General features: G+C 40.8%; 1 long non-coding RNA gene across 1 annotated transcript; it reads left to right on the top strand.

Moving 5' to 3' along the window:
- The first annotated feature begins 2,188 nt into the window (after positions 1–2,188).
- On the top strand, positions 2,189–14,125 carry LOC129191677 (uncharacterized). Its single transcript, XR_008573245.1, has 5 exons — positions 2,189–2,607; positions 9,442–9,532; positions 9,630–9,752; positions 9,941–10,025; positions 11,326–14,125. It is a non-coding gene; the product is annotated as an uncharacterized LOC129191677 (long non-coding RNA).
- Positions 14,126–21,818: the final 7,693 nt, after the last annotated feature.

The raw sequence follows: 21,818 nt of genomic DNA, 5'->3' as shown, positions 1-21,818 counted from the left end.
ATGCAAGCGTACAAGTCGCTACGGCGATGAAGGATAAAGGAGGGAGCGTCAGTGATGATTCACCTGTAGCGCAAGCGGGCGACAAGGTAAATATTCACAGTGTGGGAGAAAATGATTGAGAGGCAGGCAAACACTGGCTGTCACTTACACGACGTCTCGGTTTATCATACGGTGGTCATAAAAGCTGCAGGGCAGATGTCGGCTTGACTTGCAGCGCTCCGCATTAACTCTGACTGAAAGATGGAGGCCGACCCATCATTGTGCGAGACTTCAGCTCAGTGATCGGTTAAAGGATTAAAGTTTGTTTTTGTTTTTTTGTGGGGGTTTTGTGATCCCACCACAGAGGCGCACCAGTGACGGCAAAGAGGAAACGTGATGATGACCATAGAACAAGAAATGGAACTTATTGTTACATGGCGAAATATGACAACAACAACGAGGTCATTGATTAATTCATTCTGCTGAGGTTCACGCGTGAGCTGCAGCCCAGCCCGGCCGGCTTTGGGCGACTGGTCACCAGTCACTCCCATGGCAGCATATAGACAAACAAGCATTCACACTCACATTCACACCTGTACGGACCATTTACACTGCAATTAACCTAACAAGCATGTTTTTGCATTAGACAAGGGAACTGGAATACCTGGAGAAATCCCACGCAAGCACGGGTCAGGATTCAAACACCAGAACCAGCAGAAGTCAACATCATTAATAAAAGAAGAATGGACTGTCCATATGAAGACAGCCACCTCCCAGGATAATGTCATAACCTTCCCTCCGCACGTGTCATCACGTGTCATCACGTGTCATCTCCATTAAGGGTGAGTCATTTAGGTTTTTTAACTTTTAATGTAGGCCTGATGGTTTATTAAAAAATGCCAGGCAGCTGAAACATTTCAACACATATTTGACGTTATACATGTTCCAAAGATAAGCACCATGCTGTGCTTCACAGTGTCGCAGTGCACGTCGGAATTCACGTTTCCCTCAATGAACCGCAGCCACCCAGAGCCAGCAGCACTCCTGCAGCCCCAGATTATGACGACCACGACCATGCTTGACTGTAGGCAAGACACGATTATCTTGGTGTTCACTTGTGTTGCCAGATATTTAGATGATAATGACTGTGTGTTGAGTCATTTTCAGTGCATAGTAGGGATGTCCGATAATATCGGCTGACTGATATTACAGTCGTCCCTCACAAAATTGCGGTTCGATTATCGCTCCCTCGCTCTATTGCATTTTAAAAAAATTAATTCATTAATAAATGATAGCTTTTTTGTGGTTGACTATTATTAGTCATTATTAGTATTATTAGTCAAACAATATTGAAAGACAAAAGTATATATAGTATTCTGGTCACTAGGCATCACTAATGTTCTATTATTGAGACATACCATTAGATTACTGTCACACTGCGTGGAGTCAGCCTTGGCATGTCCGACTTGACAGAGTGAAAAGAAGTTCTCCTCCCGTTCAGTGTGGAAGTGGTATGTTTTTGGCTTCTTTGTCCTTCTTCCCACTCCATTTTAAACACTTTTTAGAATACAGTCAATAAATCGGAGGCTAACTAGTTAGCCCGCTAGCTTGCTAATGTTTAAAGCCATGGCCGTCTCTTGTGTCCCTGCAGTGATCCCTAATAGTAGTGTAAAGGTGACTATGGGGTTGTTATTTCATGTCTACAGGGCTCTAATAATGGCAACGTTTGTATTTAGAAAGTCATAAACAGGTTTTCTATGCTCTAACTACTGCAATATTCAACTTATTAGTATTGAATCCTACTTCAAATTCAGTTATCGCGGTCTGGTCTGGCACGCGATAAATGAGGGATGACTGTATAGGCGGATATAAATGAAACGTTGGTTCATATCGGTAGCGGTATACCTGCTGATAATTATTTCAGCGTGTGAGTGATGACATGCACGCTCTGGAATTATTTCAAAGTTGGGCCTTTGGATTGTAAATATGCAATTTGCAATGAAAGCGCTGGTTGTGAAAGGCATATTCCTGGAATATTTATAATCAAATGTGTTTCATTCTTGCAGCGTTCACGTGTGGCGTACAGTTTATAATTTCACTGATTGAATCAGTCCAGAGTTTCATACTTTGCACTTTACTTTTTTCTCATACAGATGTTTGTGCCACATAGAAATGTGCAGCTTTCCAAATTGCCAGCATTATTTAATTGGATTCTTATTTGACTATCAGTCATTATTTTTTAATCATTACAGTGTTCCCTCACAATTCGCTGTTTCGCTGATGTTTTTTAGTGCTTTTTTTTTTTTTTAATCACAGCTATGAATGCTGTTCCAGGCCAAGCCTGGCCCTTTAAGAAGAGTTGCATTGTGGGAAGTTGAGTGTCTATCTCTTCCCTCACTAGGTCTGTCTTGCACATCCCATTGTTTTCTGGGTCCTGATTGGCTGCAGACCATTGTCAATCAATCTCCTTCGTGCCGTCCTGCCATGGCTCCTGTGTCATCGCTAGCTTTGTTGCTTGCTAGCTTGTATATGAATCTTCGGTTCTCTGCAGGAATATGTTTTAACAAGGATACAAAAACGCTACAGTACAGCGGAACGGCGCCAGGACGAAAAGGCACGGGAACATGCGTGAGTGACTTCATAATTTCTTGTGTTGAAGGATGAACATCAAAATTTCAAACGAAGGTTTGAACTTTTTTGAGAGTGTTTAAACAAGAGCGAAATGTGATAACATGTTATTGCCTGTCTGATAAAAGTCTATAAAGTGTATTGTGAGGGGTTTTACACCCTTAAAACATATATAATAATTGTATATATATAAATAAAGCTGGCTACTTTGCGGATTTCACTTATTGCGGGCTATTTTGGGAACCTATCCCCCGTTCAAAATCCATCCATCCATCCATCCATCCATCCATTTTCTATACCGCTTCTCCTCTTTAGGGTCGCGGGAGCATGCTGGAGCCTATCCCAGCTGACTTTGAGCGACAGGCGGGGTACACCCTGGACTGGTCGCTGGGTTCAAAATAAATTAAGCCCTTTTTTTTAAAACTTACATTGCATATTTCAATGTCTTGTTGTCTTATTTTGCACAAACAGTGCTTATTTATGAAATGTATCACAGTAAAAGGAGCACTATGCGGTCATTCATTACGCGAGAAGTGACAATATCAGTCAGAAAGCCAATATCATCTCCAGTGGATAGTACATTTATACTGCTATACAAGCTGTACACTGACTACGCTCATGAATATCCAAGTTCTTTTATACTTTTATATTGTCCCTTGAGAGGATATGTTTGTACTGTAATTCATGTAGAGCCTGCAAATGATGCGACACATCAGTGCCTTGTTAAGCTTCTGATTATTATTATTAAAAACATATTAGGAGGACATGCTGTTCCTTACTGACTGCTGCTAATGGAAACATCCATGCTAATCTCCTCAAGGAATGATCATTTTAAACTTGTTCGTTTAGTATCACCATTCTAACAACCTCGCATGCTTGAACAACAAAACAGATCCCACTCACTGTCTGAGGCACCACTTTGATAGAATTTCATCCATATTTCAATGATCTCCTGGCCTGCAAATTCTGTGAAGCATTTCTATAAGCTGCACCTACTCACTACAATCGTGAGGCACGACTCACTCAACGCAGAGCCCCCCCTCCACACACACACATACACGGTTACAAAAGCTAATGAGCCCAGCATGAATAAGTCATATTAGGAACCAAAGGTAGCGCTGCACTGGTCAGTGCTCTCTCTCTCACACACACACGCACACCACTCGCCTCATGGGGCTTCCATGAATAAATGATGAAAACGTAATACGTCAGTGGGAGTAAAAAAGAAAAAAACACTGCATCCCGTTATCTACGGCTCCTCCTTACCCCACCCACCCCTGTTTTCACCCTCGGGCTGTATTTCCCAACTCCTTCTCTTTTACTTACGTTGTATGGGGTTATCATCACCAACAAGCCCCCCCCCTCACCCCCCCAATTTCATCCCTGACTTGATTAAAAATTGCAGCAGTTAGAGAGAGACACTGACATCTGATGACGAGGGAAGGTCTCGAGCCATGCGAGTGGTCTTCACTCATGTGCAATCTTTGGATTGCTATCACTTGTCTCTATTTTTCCCTTTAGTGTTTCCTTTCCTGCCAAGCCATCGTGAGGACAGGGGGAGTCAGCATTCACGCTCACATACGCACACACACACACATACAGTGCTCCGCTAATCAGTATTCTGCTTCATCATTCTTCCTCTTCCCCTCTTCTGTCTCTTTCCTTCCTCTGTGTACCACTCTCTCCAGCCCTTTTAGACGCACACATTCAACGTGCGGCACGGAGCAGGATTCCACCATGTGCAGCTTGTTAGGACAGTGGGCCTGCAGCCATGCCACCTCATCCATGTATCATCACTGACACTCACCAGCCACAACATTTGGCACACCTGCACAGTCTCGTATGCTCTTTTTACTTCCTATTTTCCTTCCGAAGGCGAAGTACACAACTTGTTGCTAGGCAGAATTGTGTGGCGTGCACTCCTATGTGCCACCGAGCTCAATGAGAAATGTTTACATACAGTAAATGTCCCACTTAGCGCCTCTTTCCAGTTAAGCGCAGAGTCCGCTATAGTCCATGGGTGCATCGTACACAAAAGCAAATAAAAACTGGGGTCTCAAATTAGTATCGGGTCCAAAAAATATTGACGTGTAGGCAACTTCTGATGTATTTTTTTATTAACTCCACAAGCTGCATTTGAAGTATCATGAGTGGTCACCATCCACCAGACTTCTTTACCTCTGCATGCGCTTTAAAATGTTGGTTACGCTACGCAGCTGTCGTGCACGTTACACTTGCCATGCTGTCGTTTAAAATGAACTTATCTGGCTGAGCAGTTAGCTCCTTACCGAGATTACAACAGTGGTTCTGTCGCTGGTTCTGTTGCTGTGTCGTGCAATATACTAAAGAACAACTTGTTTCTTTCCACTTTCTCATTCACTCCAAATCATTAAAAGTGAAGAATTACGGTGTTATTTGAGTTATTATGAGTTTTTCAAATTTTGGAAATAGCAGCCTACTTAAATAATAACTAAATAAAATCAAATATTTTTCTTTACTTCCGGAGAGGTCACGTCACATTTTTGCATCGATTGCTTGCGCCGCAGCAGGCTCGATGGAGGTAGAATGTTGAAGTCCACCACTAACTGACTCACTGGAGATAAATGACATCGATTTGGACAATGTCATCAGTCTGATCACGGCTCGAAACTAACTAAACGGTGACTTGCACTGATGTAAAAACAGCAGCCTTCCTCACTCGGCTGCCATTGGTTGGCATCTCCTCTGTTTTTCAGGGTAACTGTGTCAACCCTGTGTGTGTGTGTGTGTGTGTGTGTGTGTGTGTGTGTGTGTGTGTGTGTGTGTGTGCTGAACGGTGAGTTGGGATGGATGGGATGCAAAGTGAGAGCAGAAGCGCAGGTGTTGAAATAAGTGACTTGTCAGGCAGAAGAGGCCGTGTGCGTGATCGCGTATTTCAGTGAATCACGACATTGTTCTTTGATTACAATACGTGCTACAGTTTGACTATGATGAAACAATTTCAATTCTGAAATAATACAAAAAACAAAATCCATTCCAGATCATTTTCATTCTCAATGTCGCCTCTCCATTCTTGTGTATGTGACCGAGACACTCGAATGTTCATTCCGCGACCGAGCGCCGCAGCCGTCTTGTTTACGTGTGTGTTCCGCAGCGGAAGAAGATGCGAGCGTCTTCGTCACATACACAAGAATGGAGAGGCGACAGCGCGCAGGGATACGGCGGGAGACAAATATAACGCCGAGCGATTTGTGAGGTCTGATTTTTCGGAGTAGCATTTTTATAATACAAATGTATTAGTCTTCTGAACGCTGATTGTATTGAGAAGCAAAACTCCTTACTTAAATGTCCCAGCGACTAAGCGAAATTACGTTCCTCGTCACGGAAATGTTGCTGTAATGCACTGCTGACTTCATGTCAAAAAATCCAAACTATCCCTTTAAAATAAAGCTTAGAGCTTTGCCAACTATCCAACAGTCAGCTACAGCTACTGGGAGCTCTACATTTTACAATTCTGTTTTTCTTCAGTGAATAGGCTAACGTAGCATGATGATACAGCTAAATGTGTAATGTGTTATTAGCGCTGTGGTGACATCACAACAAAGCCAAATAAAAAGCAAAACGCTGTTCTGGCGCTAATCCATAAGCCTCACAAGATATGCTGACATCGCTGCTGCCACCCGTCTGCTCCTCTACTGTACAACTCCTTTATATGTATGTATGCTGCTTATAAGTGAAACCTGCTGGGCTCATATGAATAATATCAACCTGTGCTCCCATTATTCAGATATCAGATGGAGCAGCTTTTTACACAGTCGCTGCGCTCTTGTCTTTGGGTGGATCACAAATGTAACGCATCTGTTCTCATGACTGTATTCACTCGCACGGGGAGCCGCCTTTAGAAGGTGAACCCACCAACAAACACACTCCCCCATCCACCCATTTATCCATCCATCCATCCATCCATCCTTGAGCTGTCCACAGACAATGCACATGACTCATCCAGATGACTCACCCCGCCATGCCACCTCCCCCACACACTCACACGTCTTTGTATCATCTCCCCTGGATAACCTTGACAGAGGAATACAGCAGAAAGGTATGTGTGTGTTAAAATACGTACTTGAGGATCTGCTTTATGCTATCTCCATCTTTTTTTAATCAAAGAACCGCGTGGTGGAAGTGGACCAAGAGTATAAGCGCGAAACATCAGCCACGGCAACTTTGTTTACTACAGTATATCTTCTCAAGGGACAATTCTATAGAAAGCAAACTTGGATATACTTTACGGTAGTCATTGTACAGCTTGTCAAACTGTGTAGATTTATTATCCATTGAAAATGAGTCAACGCACAGCCGTTATTGTCTAAATATCTAGCAACACGTAAGAACCGAGATACAGTAATGGTGTTGTATGGTGGTGGTAGCATCGTGGTCTGGGGCTGCATGAGTGCTGCTGGTACAGGGGAGCTGTGGTTCACTGAGTGTGACCAGGGGGCAGACTGGCCATCGAGAGGAACAGGAATTTGCCCGGTGGGTCAGTCAATAATGGGCCGATTGATGGCCATGTATTTATTTCTTTATTTATTTTGCTGTTGGTAACTATGGTAACTAACAATTCTGGGCCAGCCTGGGAAAATGCCGGCACAACACAAGAGAAGGCGAGTTAGCACTGTCAGGGCCGCCCCTTCCTATACGCAGAACACACGTTGTGCCTAGGGCCCCACAATTCACGGGAAGGGGAGTCAGTTTTGCGCAAGGGGGAGCATTCTCAACAAAAGTGCAAAGGATGTGCATCACGGGAGGAGCATCAGGTCAGGCCGAGGATACGACACCAAATAGATAATAAAATTGCAGAATTGACCTGCTCTCCTGTCAGGCTTTGTCGGTGTCATGGTACACGCTGCTCCCTTTCAGTGCACAGGGCAGCCCAAAACGTACAGGGCCGAATGTTGTCGAAGCCAGACACATCACCAAGATTGAAAAAAATCTATCTGGACAAAATTGTCACGACACACCTCTTAATTAATTAGTTATCAATGAAAAATGTTCCAATTTGTCCTTTGGGGTCAACTAGAAGTAAAATTTGAGCTGAGCCATCAGCCCCTGTCTTAGCGTCATATCTGAATGACCAGCATGTCCCAATACCTTTGTCTATTTTATTCATGTAGGAGTATTTTTGGGCTTATCATCTGGCGTTGACCTATCCAGCATGCCATGTGATCAGTCCACCAGTAGATGTCAGTGTCGCTCTGACTAACTTTGCTGCAACCTTCTGTCTGTTGATTTTTATCATGCCAGCATAATGTTCATCTAATGTTCCGTAGAAAGCAGAGGAATCAGGAACCAAGTTGTTCAGTAATCCCGCGAGAGGACTCTCCTAATTCCTCTTTTGCACACAAGCTAGCCAACATCTATCATTCAATAAGACTGAATGTTCCACAAGTGCAGTGTGATGTATGAATGCATAATGCACAACACTGACAAGCCTGCTGATGTATATTTCATAAAGCCTCACATTGCAGGTGTTGTGCCAGCAGCGTAACTATTTGGAGGTATCGTGGACGACTCATTTCAATGTGCTCTGAGAGCCACTTAACATTCCTACAGTGACTGTGTGGGTCACGACTGCCACGGGAGGAGCAGACAAGGCCGTCATACGGAATGATTTAGAGTCTGCACGTCAACCGCTGCTGCTTGGCGGCAGCGCCGCCCACCACACACGCTGGGTGTGTAATCTATCTCTGGTCAACCTCTCTCACAATGTGCCAACACACACTTGAAACCCGCTGAATGGCGTCCTTTTCAATTTGGGCGGCATACTCCAGAATGAAGGGGGTAAGATTTTGGGGATTTGCGGCTTGCGCCCTGCTTGGAAATGGTCATTCTGTTGCAGTCGGTGGCACTCGACTGTGTGGAGCCTGCTATTATGAGAATTCAGTTGCATTTTGAGCGAAAAAGTGATTTGATTTGTCTGAAAACTGTCATATTTTTGGGGCTACTTGAAAAAGCTTTGTTGTTGTATGCTATGAAAATAATGTAACTTAACCTCCAAACCACAATTGCGTTGAAATGATGGCAAAATGCAGTGTTTTTGTGGTAAAATATTGCACTCTAGTGTCAAAATATAACATTGTCACCGCAATGTTTGTGGAGCGCCCTGCAGGGGTTTGTACAGGCCTGCTGCACTGCAAAGTAGTCCAGGTTGACGTAGGTTTTTGTGCAGTTTTTACTGGGATTAAACATGTGGTCCATCAACCCATACAGTAGCTAACTAGAATTTAACAGCAACTATTTTATTATATCTTCTCAAGGGACAATACTCTGGAAATGAAACTTTAGAGTAGTCCGTGCACAGCTAGTATAACAGTACACATTCACTGTCCACTGAAAATAAGTCAACACACTGGCAATGTGGGGAGGGTCATGGTTGGTGACGCCATTTTATTTAAACATACCATGAAACATTAGTGGTCTTACATTTTGTTTGGATATGAAGTACATGTGCCCTATCCTTCTCCAGGAAAAGCACTGATACCTTCTTGAAAAAGTCTGATCATCTCCTGTTTCGTCTGAAAGTCCAGTTTGGAGAAGTTTTTGAGCTTGGCAGTCACATTCATTCATTCATTCATTCATTCATTCAGCAGAGCAAAAAAAATATCTTTATTGCATTTGGCTTGTTCCTGGCTCAAGCTCTAGCTGGTGCTGCTGTACGGGTATTTCAATAAAGTTTGGGGGGAAAAAAACACCGGCGCTTTTCCTCTCTATAGAAGGACGGCAGCGACAAGCACATGCCAGGTCACATAATCGTATAATCCTCCATCTTGGCAACTAATTCATTCATTCATTCAGCAGAGCATAAATGCTGGATTTTCATCTCCATGGACGAACGGCAGTGACAAGCACCTTCCAGCTCAAACACGCCCCCACCCCTCAGGATGAAGCGGTACTGCAAGTGCTTCTGCGTATGACATTTCTCTGTAGTTTATTGTCTGATGAGCAATAATAATGATGATAATGGTGTATAATAACTGTTTCTGCAGCATTAAATTAATGGCAACATGCAGACAAACAGAAACTGGTGCCATGCTCCAACTCAGTGTGCACTCAGACGGTAGGCGGGAGCACACCACGCCAAGAAGAGACGCTCACGGCAGCCTCACAAGGTTTCAGTGCTGTATTTGATCAGGAAATGTGCAAATTCAGCGATTTTTACTGAAGAAAATGTTAAAAACAATTGGAATCATAGAGAAATTCATTTAGAATACAGTTAAATGGCCAAATATTTATATTTATATTATATTATCATTATTCCATCCATCCATCCATTTTCTATGCCGCTTATCCTCATTAGGGTCGCGGGGGTATGCTGGAGCCTATCCCAGCTGACTTCGGCGACAGGCAGGGTACACCCTGGACTGGTCGCCAGCCAATCACAGGTATTATCATTATTCATTTTTGCCTCCCGTGACTGCACATCACTGAGTACAACTAATTGTAAACCCATAGAGGACAACCCCTCTTTTTCAAGACACATTTTGGGAAAAGTTTTTTTTTAATTTTTTTTATGAAAGACACGAAAATCACATTTTCAATATTAATGAAATATCAACTCACTGATTATAATAAATAAGATATGATACTTAGCTACTTCACAGTTGTTTGATGACTCTGCTTCACTGATCACCATTATCTTACAATTATTATCAATTTTAAAAATAAATTGTCTTTTTCAGACTGTTTTTTTTTCTTTAGAGGAAAAAGACATTCAACCGCTAGTTGAGGTATTTTCTAAAAGAGTTTTTACATTTTCCAAAATCTGAAACATAGTTTAGACGGGTGCTACTAATATTTGGGTGTTCTTTTTATACGGGGTCAGGCAAAATGGTCTGACACATTTGTAGGTTAAATAAAAGGCAAATAAAGAAAAGAAACAAAAAAGTGTTTTTATTTTCGAAAACTACATATAATGCCATTTTTTTTCATATAATGCCATTTTGCTTTGTTTCTTTATAATGCCGTTGTTTTTTGTTTCTTTTTCAGTTGCTGACATGAGTTGGACTGGTGAGCATCGCGCTTTCATTGTGGAAACGTTTATCAAAACAAACGAATCTGTAACTGCAACACACCGAGCGTTCCGTTTGCGCTTCAATCTTGGTAGACATGATCCCGTACCAGCTCGAAACACCATCTTGTTATGGCCTACCAACTTCAGAGCTACTGGTTCTGCATTGAGTGTGTGGACAATAATGGATCCCATTTGACTGATTTATTTTTTAAAACATAATGAAACAGAATGGCATTATATGTGCTTTTCGAAAATAAAAACACTTTCTTGTTTCTTTACTTTATTTGCCTTTTATTTAACCTACAAATGTGTCAGATCATTTTGCCTGACCCTGTATAGTATACAGTAGATACTGTAAATTACAGTAGGCAGCAATCATAGTGATCTGAGCAGGGCAGCTAGATGTAATAACTTACACAGGATTTACTGTGATGGCATAAACTATTTTAAGACCCAAGTCATAAAAATGAATCCATTTTTTAAGATTTCTGAAATACACAACACCTGTGCGCTGTAAAAAAATAAATAAATAAAAAAAAAAGCTCTGGAAGTGAAACAGTTTGGTGAGACATACAGTATATCTGCTGCATGCGCTAAGCCTTTCCTTGTTCTCCTTGTATAGATTTGGCTGCTGACTAAAACCATGCTTTAAATGTGTTCCTTTCCTACAGTATTCGTGACGAACTGGAGCGGTGGGAAGATCTCCAGCACCTGTGGAGAAATGTGTGAAGGTGGGTGCTCAAGGGGAAAGAGTCTTTGCTGCTCAGGGCATCAAACCTCTGCCAAGGTTGCAAGGCTGTAAGTGCGGCACCCTTAAAAGCAGAAGTGACGTCAAAATGAAAAGTTATGCAACAGCAAAAAAAAAAAAAAAAAAAATGAAGGGTGAAGCACACTGAACGTAATAGTGTAAAATAATTTTGAAAAAAGAACTGAATCAGATGCCACCAATGAGTCATCCTCAAAAGTCAATGCAAGTTCACAGCAAAGTGGTCTAACGTGGGACGTGGCCTAAAATAAGCATTTTTCACCTTCATTCCTGATATTTAATCTTTCAGGCTGTCATTTCCAAAATGTAAACATTTATTAGGGCTGTCTTTGACAAAGGATTTTCATAGTCAAATCTGATTCGTTCCATTTTTGCCATAGTCGACTAATCATCAAACCTTAGCCGTTTTAAATGATACCTCACGTTGGTTGTTGGCACGTGGTATGTAAGAAGCTGCTGACACAAGCTGCACTCTACTTTCTTGGGGCTATCTTTATCCTTTTCAAAATACTTCCACACTTTTTAGCAGCATTTACGGGCCAATAAGTCGACGTTGACGGTCGTCCTAGCGCTCATTTCAGCTCCATTGGATTGTGCAACTGCAGCGGGCGATTTTATTAATAAAGATAAGTCCTTGGTTTAAAGTTAAACACACATGTCATTTTCAATTCTTGCATTCAATAACATTGGACTTTTGATATCATCATTGCAAGTGCCTGCTCAACAAAGTACTGGAATTAGGAGCCCTTGTATTCAATGACACGCTCAGTATAACACAAAGACAGCAGGAAGTGGATCCGGATATCAACACGTGAAAAAGGAACAACTTCTTTGTTTGTTTTGTTGTTTTTTGTTTAAATAATAATAATGATAGTAGTAATAATAATCATCAAAATTATTATTATATTACCTGCTTTGATTGTATGGAAGAATAGGTGAACAGTGAATCAGTGTGTGTTGAATACAGGAAGATGAACATATGTATTAGCAATTGATGTGATACGGAAAGGGGGTCGGATTAAATAAGCTCTGCTTCTTCCTGCTCCTTTTCGGACGTGCCAGTGTAAACTGTATGCATGTTTGAAATAAATTAAATCATAACCACTCTTGGGCAAATTAGGCTGATTTTGTATCAACATATGTTATGTTTAACACAAACAAAGACATTCTATATAAATATATATAAAAAGATAAAAATATATGCTCAACAGCTGCCTTGGGCACCCCCATGTCGTCCGAATGGTACAATTGTGATCACATGACATTTTCATGCGATTTGACTGCAAGATAGATAGTCAAATCAGCAACGAGTCCACCATTCTAAGACACCCCTGCTCATTGTACAGTATAACAACTTAGTTTTATAATAGTGATTTAGAGAACATAAGAAAGTGGAACGGAAAACTAGGAACATGTAGCTCTGTTTGACCCAATGGTAATTTAGGAGCAAGTATGTTGCACAATACAGTTGCAACAGAACCAGTGTTGTAGTAACGGTAAGGAGCAAAGAGACTTGGCAGTTCATTGAATAGAAGCGTTAAATTGTTTACAGTGCATGCATGGTTTTAGACCACATGTGTTCATCACCCGCCATGAACTAAGTAGTTAATATTGTGCTAAATAACAAACAAAAAGCAACCTCACTTTTTTTTTTTCACTTTTCTTAGCAGTCGTGTCTTGCTGGAGGTCTGTCTGTGCTCTACTGAGTGACTTTCTAGTTATATATCATCATTACAGTGTTGCTAAAACAGCAAGTCTAATGGTGGCCTAGGACTTTTGCACAGTACTGTGCTCGCGGTGACGCACGGAGCATGCTCCCTGCGGTTGGTTATTTGCATGTTGACAGTCACGTCGGTCGGAGCAGAGCTTGTGGGAATGTGGCGGCCATAAAACTCTTGACCCTGGCACTGGCCCGCTTCCCTCGCAGACGGGGAAGTGGCGACCGATGAGGAAGCCACACAGGCCCAATGTATCAAGAGCTTCTCTATAACCGACACTTTTTTTTTTTAGTTTCGTCCTCAGAACCCTAGGTCACGACCTTTGGCTTTTGTCCTTTGCGGTGTTGAGTCTTGCTACGAGTTTCACTTCATCTGATTTGAAATCAACTCCTAATAAGTCACCAATATTTTTGTGTATCCTAATTCTTGTTTTTGCCCAACATTTCCATTGCTCATTTTCCTTTTCAGCCCTGCAAAAAATATTTGAAAAACAGACTAATGTTCATCCCAGTGCATTATTTTGCACATTTTTAAGTTTCTGTTTGTAGAATAAAAATGCCTTTACCTTTACCTATACTGTTCAAGACAAATCTCTATGTAAATACACTACATAGTGTGGTTGGAAGTTTACATACACTCATCATGGTCATGCATCTCATATTCATTTTGGGCCTTTCAAGATTTATTTGAACCGTTTTATTTTTTTTACAGGGTGCAATGATTCCCCTACTTAGAATGCCACTGAATTCCTTGGACTTTCACATTATTCTGAGCCAGTGGCTGCTAGAAATAAGTGTAAAATTGATCAATTTATATACAGTGTTCCCTTGCTCCATCGCGATTCACCTTTTGCGGATTCGCTGTTTCACAGATTTTTTTTGGTGCAATTTATGTGCCCTGCGATTGGCTGGCGACCAGTCCAGAGTGTACCCCGCCTGTCGCCCGAAGTCAGCTGGGATAGGCTCCAGCATGCCCCCGTGACCCTAAAGAGGAGAAGCAGTATAGAAAATGGATGGATGGATGGAATTTTAGTGCTTTTTTTTTTTTTTTTTTTTTTTTTTTTTTTTTTTTTTACAGTGAATGAACACTGTTAGAAGCCGAGCCTGGCCCTTTAAGAAGAACTGCATTGTGGGAAGTTGAGTGTTATAGTTCTGTGCTTTAGCACAGGCAGCGGTGTCTCTGTCTATTCTCTCTCTTCTACCTCCACAGCCAATTGTCTTCAGCGTCCTGATTGGCTGTAGACCATTGTCAATCAACCTCCTTCGTGCCGTCTCCTGTTGTGGTTATGGCTACCAAACTAGCTAACCATGTGAGCTGGAAGAAACAGAAGAAGCTAACCGTGTGAGGAAAATATGACGACAGGAGAAATATGTTTTAACAAGGATACAAAAACGCTACAGTGGAATGGCGCCAGGACGAAGAGGCATGGGAGTGAAATACGCGTGAGTAATAATTTCCTGTGTCCAACCTAGTAGGTTGAGAATTAAAATTGACATTAAATTTGAACTATGAGAGTGTTTAAACAGGAGAGAAATGTGAGAAAATGTTACTGCCTGTCTGGGAATAGTGTATAAAGTGTATGGTGAGGGGATTTATGATTGTAAAAAAAATTAAGTTGGCTACTTCGCAGATTTCACTTATTGCGGGCTATTTTGGGAACCTAGCGCCCGCGATAAACGAAGGAACACTGCAAATCTATAAATGTACGCTGCCGAACAGAAACTACCAGTTGTTGGTCTGGAATCTTGAAGAGCGCTTAATGCTCTGTATGTATACCAGTTCTCATTTATTTTTTGGTAAGAATTTTTGACCCTGTGTAAATTTGAGAAACATTAAAACATAAACTCAAAGTCGCGTGTTGTTATTGTTTTTCAAATTAATTGTACATTCTGTAATCATTCCGTGAAAAAGAACAGTTCAAATAAATCATGAGGGGCCTAAAATTGCTGTGACATTCATTCCTAGGATGAGTACACCACAACTCTGTATATTGCTTAACATAGCTGGGCATTTACTTGAAGAACACAAGCAATTATAGTCTCGTATAACATATCGCATACATCTACACAATCACAGTAAAAAATGTGAGAAGATGTTGATTTTGAAGGAAGATTTAAAAAAAAAAATAAAAAAAGGTTTAGGATCCAGTGACTTCCAACATTATTCACATTAAAAAATCAAGAAAATCCCCCCCAAAAAAATGCAATGTTAAAAACAAAATCCATGTCTTTGTCCAAATCCACAACCCAAGTTCCTCCTTGTTCTATCTTTCCGCAAGTTTTGTGTTTTTTGGTTCAGTATTTTTTGTATTTATGTTATATTTTTTTGCACCATGCTGCACATCAACTAGCGAACAAACACTTGGTGTTTGTGAACCTGAGCACGTGTCTGCAAATGTTTAACATGTATAGACACAAAGAATGAAACAGTGGTAAACACACTGAGTGTTGTCCTAGCGCATCCAATATTATGCTCTCTGTGCGCTATGAAGTCTAGATTTAGCATCTTCACTTCCTCCAAAATGAGCCCTGTCAGTGATAAGTTACAGTTGTGGCCAAGTGTTCCATGGAATGTAATGAGGCATAAATCATCCAGCCACCGCTGATTTCGTTTTGCTTTTAATTAGCGCCTGACTGGCCCATTTGCTGTGAGTGTGTGTGTGTGCGCGTGGGGGGGGGCCCACAAAGTGCACTGGCAGGGCAAAGTCACTTGTGCACTATAAGTCACTTGAAGCGACCGTGCAAAAGAAGGTCAACGATGATACTAGAGCTTATTTTGTAGCTTTCGCTTTCATTGATGTTACGCTCTATTTGCACATGCGACATGTGCTCCCTCTGTTTGCATTGCTCTTTGTTACCAGGATTACACAGAAACTACTTTCCGTGAAATTTTGTGCAGGCTTCGGGCAAGGGCCAAAGAAGAAACCATCTCAATTCAGTACGGCTCTGGAAACATTTTTAACCCCACAACATATTTCATAATTTCTTTAAGGGTAACTGCTCGTGCCTTTTTATTTTTGACATGCACAGTATTATGTATTGTGTCAGTTCACTGTCACCGCACAGTCTACACAAGAGCTGCATTCATAAAAGATAATCAGAATCCTAATCAGATAATAAGTCTGATCCTGACAGACAGGTTTTAATGTAACAATATGTGTATCGTTGTGGTTGTCATTTGCAACAGTATGCAACTGCACAGCATTTTACTGAGGGCTGTTTTTAATTGCTTAAATGTGTTTCCATGAAAGGGACTTCTTTTTGTTATCCATTTATAGGTCAATTAACCATATTTTCTAACTTAAAACCCAGGTTGAAATGAACGCCACAAGCCTCACTATAAAGTAGTAGAACTTCTAGGAAAGGTACTGATGATAATCATAGAAACTTGTGCTTAAATTAAATATAATAAATCTATTATACTGATTTTGCAAGTATATTGTACTTGTATTCAAGTGGTTTGAAGATAATAATAATGTAAAGTATGCACACACACACAAAAAAATCATCTTTCATTGAAATGTATAGTATTTTTTTTATGTCCAAACATTTAAAGCAGATTTTATAATAGTTTTTGTTGGCATGATGTTACCCACAGTTTTTTTTTTCTTGTTATATCATTTTTTATAATGATATTGATGATAATATGAATTTAAATAAAATTGAATAACCATCAAAAACACATGTATGTCATCTTTTTAAATATAAATAGACATAATTACATTCGTAAAATATATTTCACAGCAATTTATGACGAGAGAGCAATGCGGAGGAACGTCATAAAAGTCGATAAAATGCAATATCCAAAGTACACCAAGATCACTAAATGTATATATACACGTATATACTATATGTGAATGGAGTGGACGAAGAAAACCTATCAAAATATATATACTTTTCAAAAGATATTTACAAAATACAAATTAAACAATTCCAAAAAGGGCTGTTTATTGAATATTTTAATGTAGCTATTTTGACTAGTTGTCGATGACCTAATTTTGGGTCCCAACCCACCAGTTGGGAATCTTTGCCATGAAGTATTAGCGTGTCTTAGGACATGAAAATACCTTTGTAGAAATTATTGTAGCACATTACACAACTTTGTTTATTCTAATGATATACTAGTACACGGGTTTTACTATTATCGGTTAGTTCTACTGCCTTACAGTGTGACCTAATTTACCAAATATGATTCTCCTTGCCCTATAAAGCTTTGAAAGGTGACATGTTATCTGAAAGTATTAGACCGTCGTGAGAGAGGGTAGTTTTACCATACTGATGATGTGTTGTTGCAATAGTAATCTGACATGTTATCTAAAGGACAAAACAAAGAATTATTCTGATCAGCTACGTTTTTGTGCATAGCCATGGTTTAGTATTATTCTGGACTTGTCACACACACGTCTGCACGCACTTTACACCGGCGGTCATGACTTCCATTGGATTTTGTGTGCCAATAAAATGTATAATTTGCTTTAAGAAGTCATTTAACAATCCCAGAAACACATAAACTTCAGCCAAGATGCATACACATACATATATATATCTATATATATACAGTATATACATGTATGTTTTATTTATTTTTTTTGTCCTTTCACTCGCATTGTTCCAGAGAGGCTGATTGGATGGTGAATGGATGTGATTATGATGTGCTGTCAGGGTCTGGGGCCAGATCAAACACATGATGTGGTGTGCACAGCCAGCTGTTGTTGGCCTTGACTGAGTCTTGGCTGCCCAACAGTGTCTTTTGCCTTTCAAACAGACCTTATCTTCCTCTGCGCGTCGGACTCTTGGAAGGCCGCAGAGCATATGATTGGCTCGCAAAGCAACACAACACCTGTATGCTCCACATGCAGACACACACAGCTGGACCCAAGAGAGGAAGGTAAGCTGTGGAACAGAGGGTGGGATGGATGGATTCAAGCTGTGTATTTGTACATGTTTGGATATTGCTTCCATGTGGATCACGTACCAATTTGTTGTGAGTCAGTGCAAGCAAGGTTGAGCTATGAGGTGGAAACCAGTAAGGTTTTCCATTGTCAAATCAATTTCATGGACTTGAGAGTAAAAAATTACAACTTCATCTCAAGGGGCTTTTAAACAGAGATAATTGACAGACTCTCAAATCACATGTCAGAAGATGAAGGCTCATTAATCAAGTACTGCATTAATCAATCAATGGTTCTTAATTTGTTCACCGCTGAATCTTAATTCTCTTTGTGGGAACAGTTTGGTGAAGGTCCTTTTCTGTACGCCAGTGCACACACCAAGGTCAATAAAGGCATGCTTGCTTGAGTTCGGTGTTGTGGAACTCGCACAGAAATGATTTTTCCCTAAGCAATTTATTGCAAAGAATTAGGGGTGTCACAAGGCGAGATGGTACACGAGATTGGGTCTACGAGATGAGACAGTACGAGATTTTAACATTACTTTTAAGAAAGGTACAGTGACAAAAGATATGACAATATATTGCAATCTACTAATTCGCGGCCCCGCCTCCACCCACCGAAAGAAAGAGACTGTATGACTGGCACAAGGGCTCACTCCGTTCATGTCGTTGTTCTATGACCATGTTAAGACCATAGCTCAAAAAACCCTGAAACCCCGCTAAAATATAAATAAAATGCTTCAAAAAAAACCTCAGCAACAAGAAGCTGCGCCAATCCTGTTAATCACCTCAAAAATGGCTTTGGGCGTGCTTGATGCCAGTGTTTCCAGGAGGCTCGTGGGAATGTTGCTCCAGGTGGTGAAGATGGCTTCACGGAGGGCACTGATTTACATTTTTGTAAACTTCCCTTGCCATCCCTCCTCAAATGTTCTCAGTTGGATTTAGATCAGGGGAACATGCTGAATGGTCCAAAAGAGTGATGTTATTCCTCTGGAAGAAGTCCTTTGTCAGGCGGGCAGCGTTGTCCTGTTGCAAAACCCAGTCATTACCACACAGACGAGGGCCTTCAGTCGTGGGGGATGCCCCCTGTGACATCTACACTTGTCGTTTGACGCCCCTGCACAACCTGAAGCTCCATTGTTTCATTGAGGGAATGGCGCCCCCTCCACTGTGCCGTGTGGAAAACATCTCAGGTGGGATCTCCTTGTCATGCCAGTAATGTTAATTCTTTCGTATTTAAAATATAAAAATTGTCTTTATATTTATTTAATTTTGGCACATTTCTTGCATCGAAATGTTAAAAATAATTAGATTTGTACAAGCTGTCACCCATGGGTGCAAAATATTATGGGGGTCCAGAATTTCAAAAGAATCTGTTTCATAATTGCAAGAAAAATAACAATGTTTTAGTTGTAATATGCCGTCTCCCCAATCCTTACCTATTTAAAAGTCCTTGTGTGTAATGGTCATACAGCAGCCCTCTGTGTTTTTTCGTTTTTGTTTAATTCTCCAACTAAAATACACATTACATGCGGTGTGAAATGCCACAGACGTACGCACACGCACACTGAGATTTGCTATGGCCCGCTTCTGCATGGCCAGACATGAGTCAAAGGTCAAAATGAGTCATGAGTCAGGGAGTGCAGATACTTGTGATTAACGTCAGACAGACAAAAGAAAAACACATTCAGTTTATCATTGAATAGAAAAAAGTTTTATAAATGCATACACTAATAACTGTTAGTATGTTAGTACGTCTTTGGGGCATTATGGGTAATCAGTGTTGCATTGTGTTGTTGATAAGGACCATAGTGATGGTTATCTGTGGGCATAGCAGCACCAAGGTACTTGTTGCTAGGGTTACTGCCTCTCGTCATAGCATGACTGAGGCTCTTGTGCACACAAGTCAGTTCCTCTTATTACAGCAAACTGTTCCACACTGTTGTTGTGCTACACTAAATTGTGTGTCAGTGTGCTGTTTGTGCATATCGTATGTTTTGAGGGACTTCTGTGATGAGATCTCGCGAGATTAAAACGTGACTTTATATATCGTTTATGGAAAAACTGTCTTGCAAGAGCAGCCAATCAGTCTGTGAACGATGGCATCACTGTTTTGAATGATAATACACGTATTGTGGAAGTGCAGACAGGATTGGAAGTGCACATTAAGTGCTCGATGCATACTATATACCTTGCAGTCCAACCTACCTCGGTGTTCCCAGCATCACTCGTGCTTTTTTCATCGAGTTCAACAGCTGTGGCGGTGTCATGTCTTAGCAGAAGCTATGCTAATTCTTCGTTTGATCAAACTTTCTTAAATTTGATCAAATGTTAAGTCATATGAGGCTGAAAACACGATCGCTGTATATGACTTTGATCAAAACCTGTGATACTAGCGTCTACAGTGGTGTGAAGAAGTGTTTGTACCTTTCCTGATTTCTTTTTTTTTTTTGCATGTCACACTTAAATGTTTCAGATAATCAAAAAATTTAAATTTTACACAATGACAACACAAATGAACACAAAAAGTAGTTTTTAAATGAAACTTCATATCAGTGGTTCACAAACTTTTTATGGTCACTTACTCCTGGAAAAGGTTATAAAGCCATTTCTAAGGCTTTGGGACTCCAGCGAACTACAGTGAGAGCCATTATCCACAAACGGCGGAAACATGGAACAGTGGTGAACCTTCCCAGGAGTGGCCAGCCAACCAAAATTACCACAAGAGCACAGCACTGACTCATTCAAGAGGTCACAAAAGACCCCACAACAAACTCTAAAGAACTGCAGGCCTCACTTGCCTCAGGAGAAACCAGGACGTTTGGTCACCCTAGTTAAAATGTCTTCAGCCGTACTGTGAAGCAGATACAGTAGGCATAGTTTAGCTCGCTGCACAGCACCTTAACTGGCTGGCTAACCTTTGCTGACCAGTGCTAAATGTGGCATATTTGGTAATAATTAAGTTGATGGTGGGCAGTTAGCCTGTGAGTTAGCATGTGAAATATCTTGCTAAATGTAGCTAAAAAGTGCTAAAGACAACGTATCCTGCCATACTCACGAGTGGATATGTTTAAGTTAGAAGTTACTGCTCACCAAATCAAGCGGCAATAACAATATAATCAAATCAAATGAGCTATTTGAAGTTAGTATACAAAAGGGCTTGCTAAATTTACCAAAAGTACAAAGCATTTGGTCGAATTCTAAGCAGGAGTTGTAAGTTAGCATGTTACTTAGCATTCCAGTAAGCTTGTAAAGTGTCTTGGTAAAAAGACAAACAAATACTCGAGCTTGCTATTTTTTCACCACTGCTGGGCACCAACTATTGGGTTAAACCCCAAAGCACCGTATGATTGACCTACCCTAAGTTTATATTTCAACTTGACAAACGACCAATGTAAAAAGTTCAGCCATCACCAAAGTCATTAAAAAAAAATTCTCCTTGAATGTCGTAGCAATCCATCTCGTGAACATTTCACCAAAAACCACAAATGTAAACCTCATGGCGCAGGGAAGGAAAATCCTGAATTGCCAAAGTCATTTGTGTGTCACCTCAGGGTGATGGATGTCTGAACAAAATGTCGTATCAATTCGGAGTTGCTGATATTCTTCAAATGACTGACGTGCACAATTCTGTTAGCGTAGCAATCAAAGACAGCACTGAAAGCAAAGTAGCCACAGATAAACACATTTAAAGAAAAACTATGAGAATAAGAACTTATACTGATATTAGCTCCCAGTCCACTCCGAGATAAACGACCTCACCACTTAACTACAGTGGCAGACCAGTCAA

Source organism: Dunckerocampus dactyliophorus, chromosome 12 (assembly GCF_027744805.1).
Source record: "Dunckerocampus dactyliophorus isolate RoL2022-P2 chromosome 12, RoL_Ddac_1.1, whole genome shotgun sequence".
NCBI lineage: Eukaryota > Metazoa > Chordata > Actinopteri > Syngnathiformes > Syngnathidae > Dunckerocampus > Dunckerocampus dactyliophorus.
The sequence above is the reverse complement of the archived record's forward strand: the minus strand, read 5'-3'. Positions and strand labels throughout refer to the sequence as shown.